At 46.7% G+C, this 11,438-nt stretch overlaps 1 pseudogene; it reads right to left on the bottom strand.

Moving 5' to 3' along the window:
• Positions 1 to 10,350: 10,350 nt before the first annotated feature.
• Positions 10,351 to 10,467, bottom strand: LOC125994816 (uncharacterized; annotated as a pseudogene).
• Positions 10,468 to 11,438: the final 971 nt, after the last annotated feature.

The following is an 11,438-nucleotide window of genomic DNA, read 5'->3' as shown; positions in this document are numbered from 1 at the left end:
TCTCAGCCAGCCGGCTCTGGTCCGTCCCTGGATCCTGCTGCTCCTTTGGATTTAATTTATTGCTTTGGCTGCCGTGGCACCTGCCCTCCCACATTCTCTCGTCCTGAGACTGGAGTGACATTACCCAGCCCTAGCCGTCATGTTAGGCTTCTGGGAAGGGCAGGCCATGGGGCAGGGGTGGGGGAAGGTGCCTTGGTGGAGCTGCCTGCTCTGCAGAGAACTGTGCTGAGAGGTGGGGCACTGACTACCTCTGGGACTGCAGCAGGTGCTCTGAGCCCTGCCAGGTGCTGCTGCCCTGCGTTGCCTGAGCCTTTGTACCCCAACACCCAAGCTCACTAAATTGTAGCTAATTGGGATTAAGGGCTGGTCTCTGGCTATGTGAGGAGGATCTTGGGGGTCTAAGGGGTCATGCCCTACATGCCATGAGTCCCTCATGCCCTACATGAGTCCTCCAGGTACACAGACCCCAGGTTGGGTGCACAGTGCCCTAGGGACACAGTATGCAGACATGCTGGTAGGATAAAGAGGTATAGGCTTCCTTGCCCCACAGACCTGCATTCCTCGCCCAGGCTCCTAGGGGTTTACCCTAGGAAAGCTCCTGGAGGTTTCGAGAGGCTCAGCTACAGCTACAGCCTGGAACCCTCTGAAGGAAAAGGAAGCAGGGCCAGTTCACCCTGAGTAGCCACCTCAGCCCATTGCAGTGTCACCCCTGAAAGGAAAGAGGCACCATTGCCACAGTGTGGAGCTGAGCAGCCAGAAGTACATGCAGTGTGAGAGAATACCACCTGTGCCAGTGTCCAAGAGCTTGGTGGAGCACCACATACCCCTGTAGCACAGTCAGATACACAACTCCCAGGATGGGAAGAGGAAATGGGCTTGGGGCCTTCCAGGGTCTCCCGGTTATACCCATGCTGTGGGAATCAGGACCTAGGCAGGTGGTAAGGCTAGAAGAGGGGAGATGGTACAGCCAGCCCCAAAGATGGAACTGAGGTCCTGGGATCCCAGTCACATGCTGGTATGGGCAGGGGTAAGAGTCTGCCCTGGGACATTTCCTTTCAGGGACAGGTTATTGGGGTGCAGAAGCAGGAATGTGGGTGCTGCATGTACATATGACCAGCTTCAATGGTCTCAGAACTGAGGCTGCACTCACATGGCAGCCCCCCATGGACCCCCCAACACAGAAGTTGCAAAGCTATGAGCTCACATACCTGGAGAGAGTCTGGTCAACCTTCAGCTCTCAGGTCTGCGAATCGTCCCTGGTAAGAGGCCCAGAGAGATGTGTCTGGAGACGTGCGTGGCCTGCAGTTCAGTTCCTGGGGCCTCTCTGTGTATTGGTAAGAGAAGAAGCAGTCCCCTTCCTGGAGGGCCATCTAGATATTTGCTGCATTCCTCAGGGTTCACTCAGCTCCTGCTATGTGCTGAACATCATGTCGGGCACCTGGGCTGTGAACATGCAAGTGAGTCAGCAATGGCACTTGAAGAAATAGCCTTGTAGAGGTGACCTCCTTACCTCCCTTTCCTCCAGAAGGGCTCAGAGATGGCACTGCAAGTTTGCAGCTGGGGGTGAAGGAAAACACTCAAATGTGATTGTTGGGGTATTTCAAGGTCCCCAGATCCATCCTTCAGTGAATGCTATACCGCCTGAAAAATAATGCAGAGGGTGGGGGAGAAGACTCAAATGAAACTTATCCCAGATTTGATCCCTAGCACCACTTGGCCTGAGATTGCTGGAAAGTGGCCTCCCAAACCATGAAACAGATGAGCTACCCCTCAAACAAAACAAAACACAAATGGCTCTTTTTTTTTTTTTTTTTGGTTTTTGGGCCACACCCGGTAACGCTCAGGGGTTACTCCTGGCTATGCGCTCAGAAGTTGCTCCTGGCTTGGGGGACCATATGGGACACCGGGGGATCGAACCGAGGTCTGTCCAAGGCTAGCGCAGGCAAGGCAGGCGCACCTTACCTTTAGCGACACCGCCCGGCCCCACAAATGGCTCTTATAGCCCAGGCACTAAGTGACTAAAAAAAAAAGCACATGAAAAGGGGGTCGGGGTGATAGCACAGCAGTAGGGCATTTGCCTTGCATGTGGATGACCTAGGATGGATCCAGTTTCTATCCCCGGCATCCCATATGGTCCCCTGACCCTGCTAATTTCTGATTGCAGAGCCAGGAGTAACCCCCTGAGCACCACCAGGCATGGCCCAAAAAGCAGAAAACAACAACAAATAAAAAACCATGAAAAAGAATATGCAAGGCTGACCACTAGGCCCACTATTTGTTTTGTTTTGTTTTATGGTTTTTGGGTCACACCCAGAAACGCTCAGCTCTCAGGGGTTACTCCTGGCTCTACGCTCAGAAACCGCTCTTGGCAGGCTCGGAGAACCATATGGGGTACCGGGATTTGAACCAACATCCTCCATGCTATCTCTCCGGCCCCCAAGGCCCACCATTTGTTCTAACTGGAACAGGGGCTACTCCCAACTTGGTGTTCTGGGTCATTCCTGGTGGTGCTTGGGAGGAAAATGCAGTGCCAGGGCTCAAGCTTATACACAAGGCAAGCACTTTAACCCTTGTACATATGATCTCCATTAGGAAACTTAAACGCCATCATGAATTTTCTATATATATTACATCGCTATATTCCCTTTCACAAAGACATCCTGTGCTACTCACTGGCCTCCAGTCAGTGGTGGAGGCAGACAGGATGGTGTTCCCAACACTACCACAGAGCCTTGGTGTTACGGCTTATTGTATGGTGGGTGGCATGGCTTATTTCATCTAGGTTTGATATGTGCTGATTGAGGAAAGCGCTAAGAATGCATTTCTTAGATCTGATCTCCCTCATCAAGCGGTACATGTGTAGAGGCCTAGAAGAATAGGGAACTCAACTACACTCTCTCCATGGTGAAGTGGCTGGCCTAGGGCCTGGAGGTGGAGGACTGGAGGCAGCCAGCTGGAAGCAGGTGATTTCTCTTGTAAGATTTGTCATCATCTGGGGTTCTGTTATTGGCAAGCTTTGCTTTCACAGATTTGATAGCAATCTAGTGATGGAAGTTCCTAAAGAAAAGTAAAGGAGAGATTCCACATGAGTGGCCAATCTGGGGCCGGAATTAGTACAATGAGTAGTGTGCTTGCCTTGCTGGATTTAATTCCCAGCATCCCATTACTATTTCCTGAGCCCCACTAGGAATGTTTCCTGAGTGCAGAACCAGGAGTTACCCTGGGTATTGTTGGGTGTGGCCCAAAACAAAGTGCCGAAAATGCACTCTGTGGACTTTGGTCCACAGCAATTATTCCTTTACTGCCCTGCTATGAGGAAGGACTGGCAGGGGACATGCCTGCTCTGTCACGTGGATTCCAGGGAGCTGATAAACAGTGTATACGGGAAAAGCCTGGTCATCTACAGACACTGGAGCACAGGTGCTGTGGGTCATTGACCTTAGTGCCTCTCACTATTAGATTAACTAGTGTCTGATTGGCAACTGTAAGAACAACTTCCTACAACTTTCTGAGGTCTGGTCCTCAGTCACTTGTGTTCATGGAAAGAGAGATGGCTTAATAAATGAGTGAATGATTAATTGAGTTGGAATAATTAATTGAGATAAAGATCAAACATTTGTCAAAATATTCGCAGCCTGCTCAATGTTAAAATGGTACTCTTGGGATGGAGATATTCCATCCCAATTGCCTTGCATTCAACCAATTTCCTTTTTTTGTGTTTTTGGTTTTGGGCCACACCTAGAGTTGCTCAGGGCTTACTCCATGGTGGATCTAGGAGGGACCATATGAGATGCAGGGGATCGAACCCAGGTCTGTTATGGGCCAAGCAAGTATCCTATCCACCGTACTATCCAGCCTCAGCCAACCCCAGTCCTATTTTTGGCACCACATAGGGTCCCTTGAACATGGCTAGGAATGATCTCTGAGCACAGCTGGGTTTTCTTTTTTTTTTTTTTTTCATGAGCAATATTTCTTTATTTATCTTTTTTTTTTTTATAAATTATCTTTATTTAAACACCGTGATTACAAATATAATTGTAGTTGTATGATTACAGTCATGTAAAGAACACTCCCTTCACCAGTGCAGGATTCCCACCACCAATTTCCCAGATCTATTTCTCCCCACCCCACCCACACCTGTACTCGAGACAGGCTTTCTTTTTCCCTCATTCACATTGTTATGATAGTTTTCAGTGTAATTATTTCTCTAACTGCACTTAATCACCCTATGTGGTGAGCTTCATGTCATGAGCTGCACCTACATGGGAAGATGGGGGGAAATAAGGGTTGGGACTGAGGCAGTAAAATATTAGAAATGAGATTTGTAGGGCGGTATCAAGGTCACAATACAAGATGGATGTTATGGATATATAAAATATATGCATACAATACTATCAATAGGAAAACAAGGAGAAAAAAATACCAGTGACTGTCCCAACATAAACCACTACTAAAACGGCCTGCCCTCCTCCCAAAGCACATTTCCATTAGTGTAGGGAGAGGTAGGGGGGAAGCCTGAGGACCACTAAGAGTCCACCTGAACCCACTTCTGGCCATCTGAGCTGGCACCCAGGGAAGACCTGGAGTCAGGGGAAAAAGACAAGGATGGCTGGGGGCCTGCCAAGCCACAGCTGGGTTTTCAAGAGGTGCTCCCTTTTTTTTTTTTTTTTAATTTATTTTTTTTTGTGGTTTTTGGGTCACACCCAGCAGTGCTCAGGGGTTACTCCTGGCTCCATGCTCAGAAATTGCTCCTGGCAGGCACGGGGGACCATATGGGACACCGGGATTCGAACCGATAACCTTCTGCATGAAAGGCAAACGCCTTACCTCCATGCTATCTCTCCGGCCCCTCAAGAGGTGCTCCCAATGGTGCTCCTCAAGGTGATAGTTTAAAACTTATCTCCAGAGCCATCCCTCAGAGGAAGGGGTGTGTATGCAGGAAAGTTGCATTGAGGACCAAGGAGGAATCAGGAAGGACCTCCTGCTTCAGGCAGATGGGGAGCTTTACTGGAGATGGGGAGCCAATTAGTCTTACTTTATCCTGGAGAGCGTCAATTGCACTTTTGTTTGATTTTGATGTATTTGAGGAACATCCTACCCAGGGACAGGGGCTACTCCTGGCTCTGCCCCTGGGCTGTGCAGTAACAGGGAAAGCTAAGGCACCAGCTTTGTGAGCTCCTCCCACTCCTAAAATTTTAGTGTTTGCACCCAAAACCTCCAAGTCTGGCTCTTTGGATGCTCAGAAGCATCACCCCTTTGGGCTGTAGTTGAAGGAGCCTGCTGTTTCTATTGGGACAAGCAAAGCAAAGGGGCTAAGGGCCTCCTTGACCCTGAGATATTTTTGGTTGGTTTGTTTTTGTTTTTGTTTCTGTTTATATTTTGTTTTATTTTGTTTTGTTTTTATGAGGGCAGCTCATCCAGCAATGCTCAGGGCTTACTCCTGGCTCTGTACCCAGAAGGGCTTATTCCTGGCAGGCTCAGGGGCCATAGGGAGTGCCGGGGATCGAACCAAGCTCAGCCCAAGTATAAGACAATCACTCTAACATAAAAATATAGTATGGTGGGCCCGGAGAGATAGCACAGCGGTGTTTGCGTTGCAAGCAGTCGACCCAGGACCAAAGGTGGTTAGTTCGAATCCCAGTGTCCCATATGATCCCCCGTGCCTGCCAGGAGCTATTTCTGAGCAGACAGCCAGGAGTAACCCCTGAGCACCGCCGGGTGTGGCCCAAAAACCAAAAAAAAAATATATATATATATATATATATACATATATATACATATATATGTGTATATATATATATATATATATATATATATATATATATATATATATATATATATATATATATATATAGTAATAATACCCAAAGACAATAGAAATGAGGACCAAGAGGACTGGTCCATGGTGGGAAGCTTGCCACAAACAGCAAGGGAGTACAGTTCAGGCAGAGAAGGGACCACTATGAGAAAAATGGTTGGAATGATTATTGGACAAGAACTGAGTGCTGAAAGGTGGTAAGGAGATATGCCTTCAGTACCCCTTCAGGAACCATATTGCAAGCCAGAGAGAGAGAAGCAAACTGGAGAAATCAGTGGCAGCAAATTTGCACTGTTGAGGGGAATGGGTGTTAGACATTGTATGACACCTAAAACTTAGTCTTTGACAATTTTGTAACAATATCACAGTGATTCGATTTTAAAAATGTTTTAAAGGGGGCATGGGGAGGGGGAGAAAAAATGTATTAAAGGAGCCTGGGAGTGATAGCATAGCAGGTAGGGCCTTTGTCTTGCAAAGAGCTGACCCGGGTTCAATCCCTGACATCCGATAGTCCCCAAGCCTGTCAGGAGTACTTTCTGAGCACAGAGCCAGGACTAACCCCTGAGTGCTGATAGGTGTGGCCAAAAAAATTTAATAAAAATAAGTGAACTAAAGAATTAAAAAGGAAAGGACTGGAGTAACAGTAAAGCAAGTAGGCACTTGTTTTGCACACTGCTGACCTGGATTCAATCTATGTCATCCTGTATGGTTCCCCAAGCCTGTCAGGAATGATTCCTGGGTGCAGAGCCAGGAGTTAACGAAGCATCGCCATTTGGCCCTAAAACAAAACAAACAAGCACACAAAAAAGACAAATATCCACCCTACCCACTGTGCTATTGCTCTGGCTCCTAAGAGCTTTTTCTTTTGTTACACACCCCACCCCTGCCCCAGAAATCAGAACTTCATGGACAGAGCTTGGCTCCTATGGGCTGCACTGGGGCTCTATTTCTCACTGAGCCACCGTCAGCCTTTTCTCTTCCACACTTCAGCCACACACTCATGCATCTCATTGGTCTTGTCATCCCCAATAACCTCAAACCTCTTTGTCACCTTCTATTCTTCCAAGCATGAGAGCTGTACTAGCCCCAGGCCAGCAACTCTCTGCCCCCAGCCCTCCAGCCACTCACTGTATCCCTCAGCAATGCCTTCGAGCCACAGCCAGGCTGCCGCCCCTGAGTTAACCTGAGAGCCAGTGCCCTGTTCCTAAGGCCTGTCCTCTCTCCACTCCGGTCCTATGCGCTGTTGACAGCCTTATCCTACTGAGCTGAGGCTCCAGATTCAGCACATCTGTGCATTTCCTCCCTTCCAAATCAAAACCATACATCTCCAGAATCTGAGGGATAATACATCAGGTAGGGCACTTGCTTTGCACATGACTAACCCTGGTTAAATTCCCAGCAACCTATATCATCTTCAAGCCCACCAGGAGTGATTCCTAAGCACAGAGACAGGAGGAGTAAGCCCTTAGCATCACCAAGTGTGCTCCCCCAAAGGAAAAGTAAACAAAAACCCTGGCAGTCTCCAGGTTCCTCCAGCAACCCAACTCTTGTTTTCCCAGCTCATGACCCCTGCCATCAATTGCCAGCTGCTGGTGGTGATACCATATATGAACAGAAGAGGGTTCGGTCCCTCATATTCCAGGGAGACAGCCCAACCTTCCAGCAGAGTTATCTCAAAACCAGCCATTTCTCCCTATTGCTAAGACCTTCCTCATCACCCCTCAGAAGGATTCTGATATTCTCTCACTATTCACCTGCTTCTCTTCTCAGCCTGCTGAGGCCTTGGTCTGTCTGCACTCCCCAAACCCAAGACCATTCTCGTCTCCAATGTGTGTGTGTGTGTGTGTGTGTGTGTGTGTGTGTGTGTGTGTGTGTGTGTGTGTGTGTGTTTTATGCAGCACAAGACACCTTGACCACTGTCTCCTGGAAAAATTCCTGGTTCTTTTCCTCCTGGGCTCCTCTCCCAGGACTATCTCTATCTGATGTACTTCTTCCTTTGATGGCAGAGGTTTTCTTGTCTTTATCTCACCCATCATGGGGTACAAGAGTTCTGGGGATCTAGAGACCATCTATTGTTTCACAGGTCTCAAACATTTCTCTTTGACTATGCTCAGGAGACCATATAGGGTACTGGGAATTATACCTGGATCAACTGCATGCAATGCAAGTGCTTTGTAATACTGTTTCTCCAAACCCCTTTTGGCCAAGACTTCTCCTTTGACCTCTCTAGACTTACCTGTTTAACTTACTGCTAATGACCTTACAGCTTCATTGGGATGCCTAAGGTGTATATCACAGCCCACACGAGGCAGTTTCCTCAACACCAGCCCAAATCCTCCCTTTCCCAAGTTGCTCCATCATAAATCAATACCGATGCCAGCCAGCAGTTCAGTTCCCCCAGAAAAGGAGGTACTCTTATTTCCCTTCCTTTCTCTTCCCCATCATCCTGCCTCCACATCTGTCTCATGTCCACTTTTACCATTCATGGTTACAGCCTGAGCTCAAACCCAGTGGGTGGAGCCCAGACTGCCCTCACAGCTTCTTGCCTCACTCTTGCCTCCTGCTCTTCACATGCAGAACTGCATTCATGGTGGGCTTGAAGCTAAAAAAAGGACCCTCCCTTTGCTACTGCATAGTTTTTATCTTTTGGCAATAAACTGCAGGTGTGGAACCTTCCTCCCACTTCCACAGCTACTCTTCCTCCTCTCTTCCATCTCAGTAGCTCTGAGCCTGGTCCCAAGTAAGCTTGGCTCTCTGTTCTGTGATGGCTTTTCTGCTCTCCCCCTCCTATGTGCACAGAAAAGGGTTCAGTGCCCCCCAATCCAGGAGTCACTAGAATGAAAACCTCAGGGGTAGGGAAGTGTATGACTCCTCCTCAAAGAACCCTTCCCTGACCTTCCCGTACAGGGCAGTCCTGTTCTATTTCTTCCCAGCACTGCCCAATATTGGAAGCCACTTTATTATTGGTGGTAGTGGGGGGGGACACCTGGCGATACTCAGGTATTATTCCTGGCTCTGTGCTCAGGAGTGATCGCTGGCATTGCTCAAGGAAACATAGGCAGTGCCGGGCCAGATATGGTGGTCAAAGCAGCTGCATGGCAGGGGAAGTGCCTTACCTTCTGTACTATCTCTCTAGTCCAAAGCCACTTTATTTTTTTGTTCGTTTGTTTTTTTGGGGGGTCACACCTGATAGCACTCAGGGGTTAATCCTCTCTCTGAGCTCAGAAATTGCTCCTGGCAGGCTCAAGGGACCATATGGGATGCCAGGAATTGAACCAGTGTCCATCCTGTGTTGTCCATGTGCAAGGCAAACACCATATCACTGTGCTATCGTTTCGGCCCCTAAAGCCACTTTATTTTGACTGCTTTCAATACCTATATAGTTACTGGAATGTGCTGTAAGTGTGTTTTCTTTTTTTCTATTTTTGTTGCTGTTACTGTCTGTTTTGCTTTTGGTCTACACTCAGCAATGCTCTGGGATCACACCTAGCTTTATGCTCAGGAATTACACCTGAGGCTTAGGACATTGTTTGGGATGCTGGGAATCGAACTAGACTCAGCCATGTGCAAAATAAATACCCTAACCACTGTGCTATTGCGTCAGTGTGTGTGTGTGTGTTTATAAATCTATTCTGCAATCTGTCATTTGATAACTGAGTCCCATTCCATTTAAAGTAATTACATCTGTCACTTTGTCATTTGTTGTTTACATTTTTGATTCCTCAGTTCCTGCAAAATTGTCTTCCTCATTTTTTTAATGTTTCATTTGCTTCTTATTTCCTTTTGTGACTATGCTGTAATGATTTTCTTCATAATTCCTGGGGTATTATATTTAACATTCTAAAGTTATAACACTCTACATTTGAATTTGTAGAAGTTTAACTTCAAAACTCTTCTTTTATGTGTGTGCTTTATTTTTTCTAATAATATCTTTATTTAATCACTATGGTTACAAGCATGTTTGTAGTAGGATTTATAAAACTCTTCTTTATAGGGGTTGGAGAGATAGCATAGTGGTAGGGCATTTACCTTGCATGCAGCTGATCCAAAACGGATCTGGGCTCAATTCCTAGCATCTCATGAATTCAATCGGGTGTGGCCCCAAAACAAAACAAAATAAAAAACTTTTTTTTTATAGTCTAACCCCGCTTTTTGGTTGTTAATATAACAGATTTACTATTATTACTTTTATTTTGGTTTTGAACCACACCCAACAGCCTTCAGGAGTTACTCCTGGTTCTGTACTCATAAATTACTCCTGGCAGGGTTTGGGAACCATACAGGATGTTGGAGATTGAACCTGGGTCAGCTTTTTCTTTTCTTTTCTTTTTTTTTTTTTTGTTTTGTTTTGTTTTGTTTTTGGGCCACAACTGGCAGTGCAGGGGTTACTCCTGGCTATCTGCTCAGAAATAGCTCCTGGCAGGCACTGGGGGACCATATGGGATGCGGGGATTCGAACCAACTACCTTATGTCCTGAATCAGCTGCTTGCAAGGCAAACACCGTTGTGCTATCTCTCCGGCCCCTTGGATCAACATTTTCTTTTTCTTTTTTTTTTTTTTTTACTTCCTCGAATAGAGGACATATCAGATATTAAACTGATAAGAACAGATACTACACTTGATCTTAGCCAAAAGGCTGAGAAGCAATAAGAATCAGCATTTTCAAGGGAAATGTCCTACCTGCTGTGCTACTACTCTGGCTGCCCAAAATTACATTTTTATATAGCACGTTTCTAATACATAAGCCAAATCATTTTTGAACGTATTCATCTCTAAAATTATGTTGAAGGGGCTGGAGAGATAGCATGGAGGTAGTGTGTTTGCCTTGCATGCAGAAGGACGATGGTTCGAATCCTGGCATCTCATATGGTCCCCCGAGCCTGCCAGGAGCGATTTCTGAGCGTAGAGCCAGGAAGAACCCCTGAGCACTGCCAGGTGTGACCCCCCAAAAAAACAAAAATAATAATAATAAAATAAAATTATGTTGAAGACAAATGTGAAATTATAGGCCCAGAGTACCAGCTCAATTCAGAAGACTTGGGTTCAAACTTTGATACTACACATGGTCCCCTGAGCACAGAGCCAAAAGCCCTGAGCATTTCCAGATGTGGCCCAGAAACAAACAAGAAAACAAAAGTGGAATTATATACCGATGTCGTAATAGCACTAGATTTTAGGTGAAAGATTATGGCTACACAGAGCTGGCCATCTCAGGAGAAGAGAGAGTGGGCCAAACACTCATCTCCCGAAGACACACTTGCTGCCTCTGTCACCTAGAATTACCATTTCCTGGATGGCCTGCCTTATCACTGACATCTATGACTCCTTGCAGGACACCGATCTGACTACACTTCAGGTCACTGTGTCTTGAGCTATCACCAGGGCTTTGTTTTGGAGTGAGTGTGGGGTCCCTCCCCCTGTATCATCCTTCTTCCGGGAAGCCTGGCAGCTGAAATCATGCCCACAAATGCAGTTCCTATGTTCAAACTGGCCTTCTTCTAAGAGGCCCTGCAGCTGAGTATATGCCCCTAAAATCATAGTATCAGAGCTTTGAATTTCTGGACAACTTTATTTGTTTGATGCTGTCATCTTTAAACAGATAACAATAACAGACTGGAC

This window comes from Suncus etruscus, chromosome 1, assembly GCF_024139225.1.
Source record: "Suncus etruscus isolate mSunEtr1 chromosome 1, mSunEtr1.pri.cur, whole genome shotgun sequence".
In the NCBI taxonomy this organism is placed as follows: domain Eukaryota; kingdom Metazoa; phylum Chordata; class Mammalia; order Eulipotyphla; family Soricidae; genus Suncus; species Suncus etruscus.
This window is presented reverse-complemented; position numbering and strand designations above follow the sequence as displayed.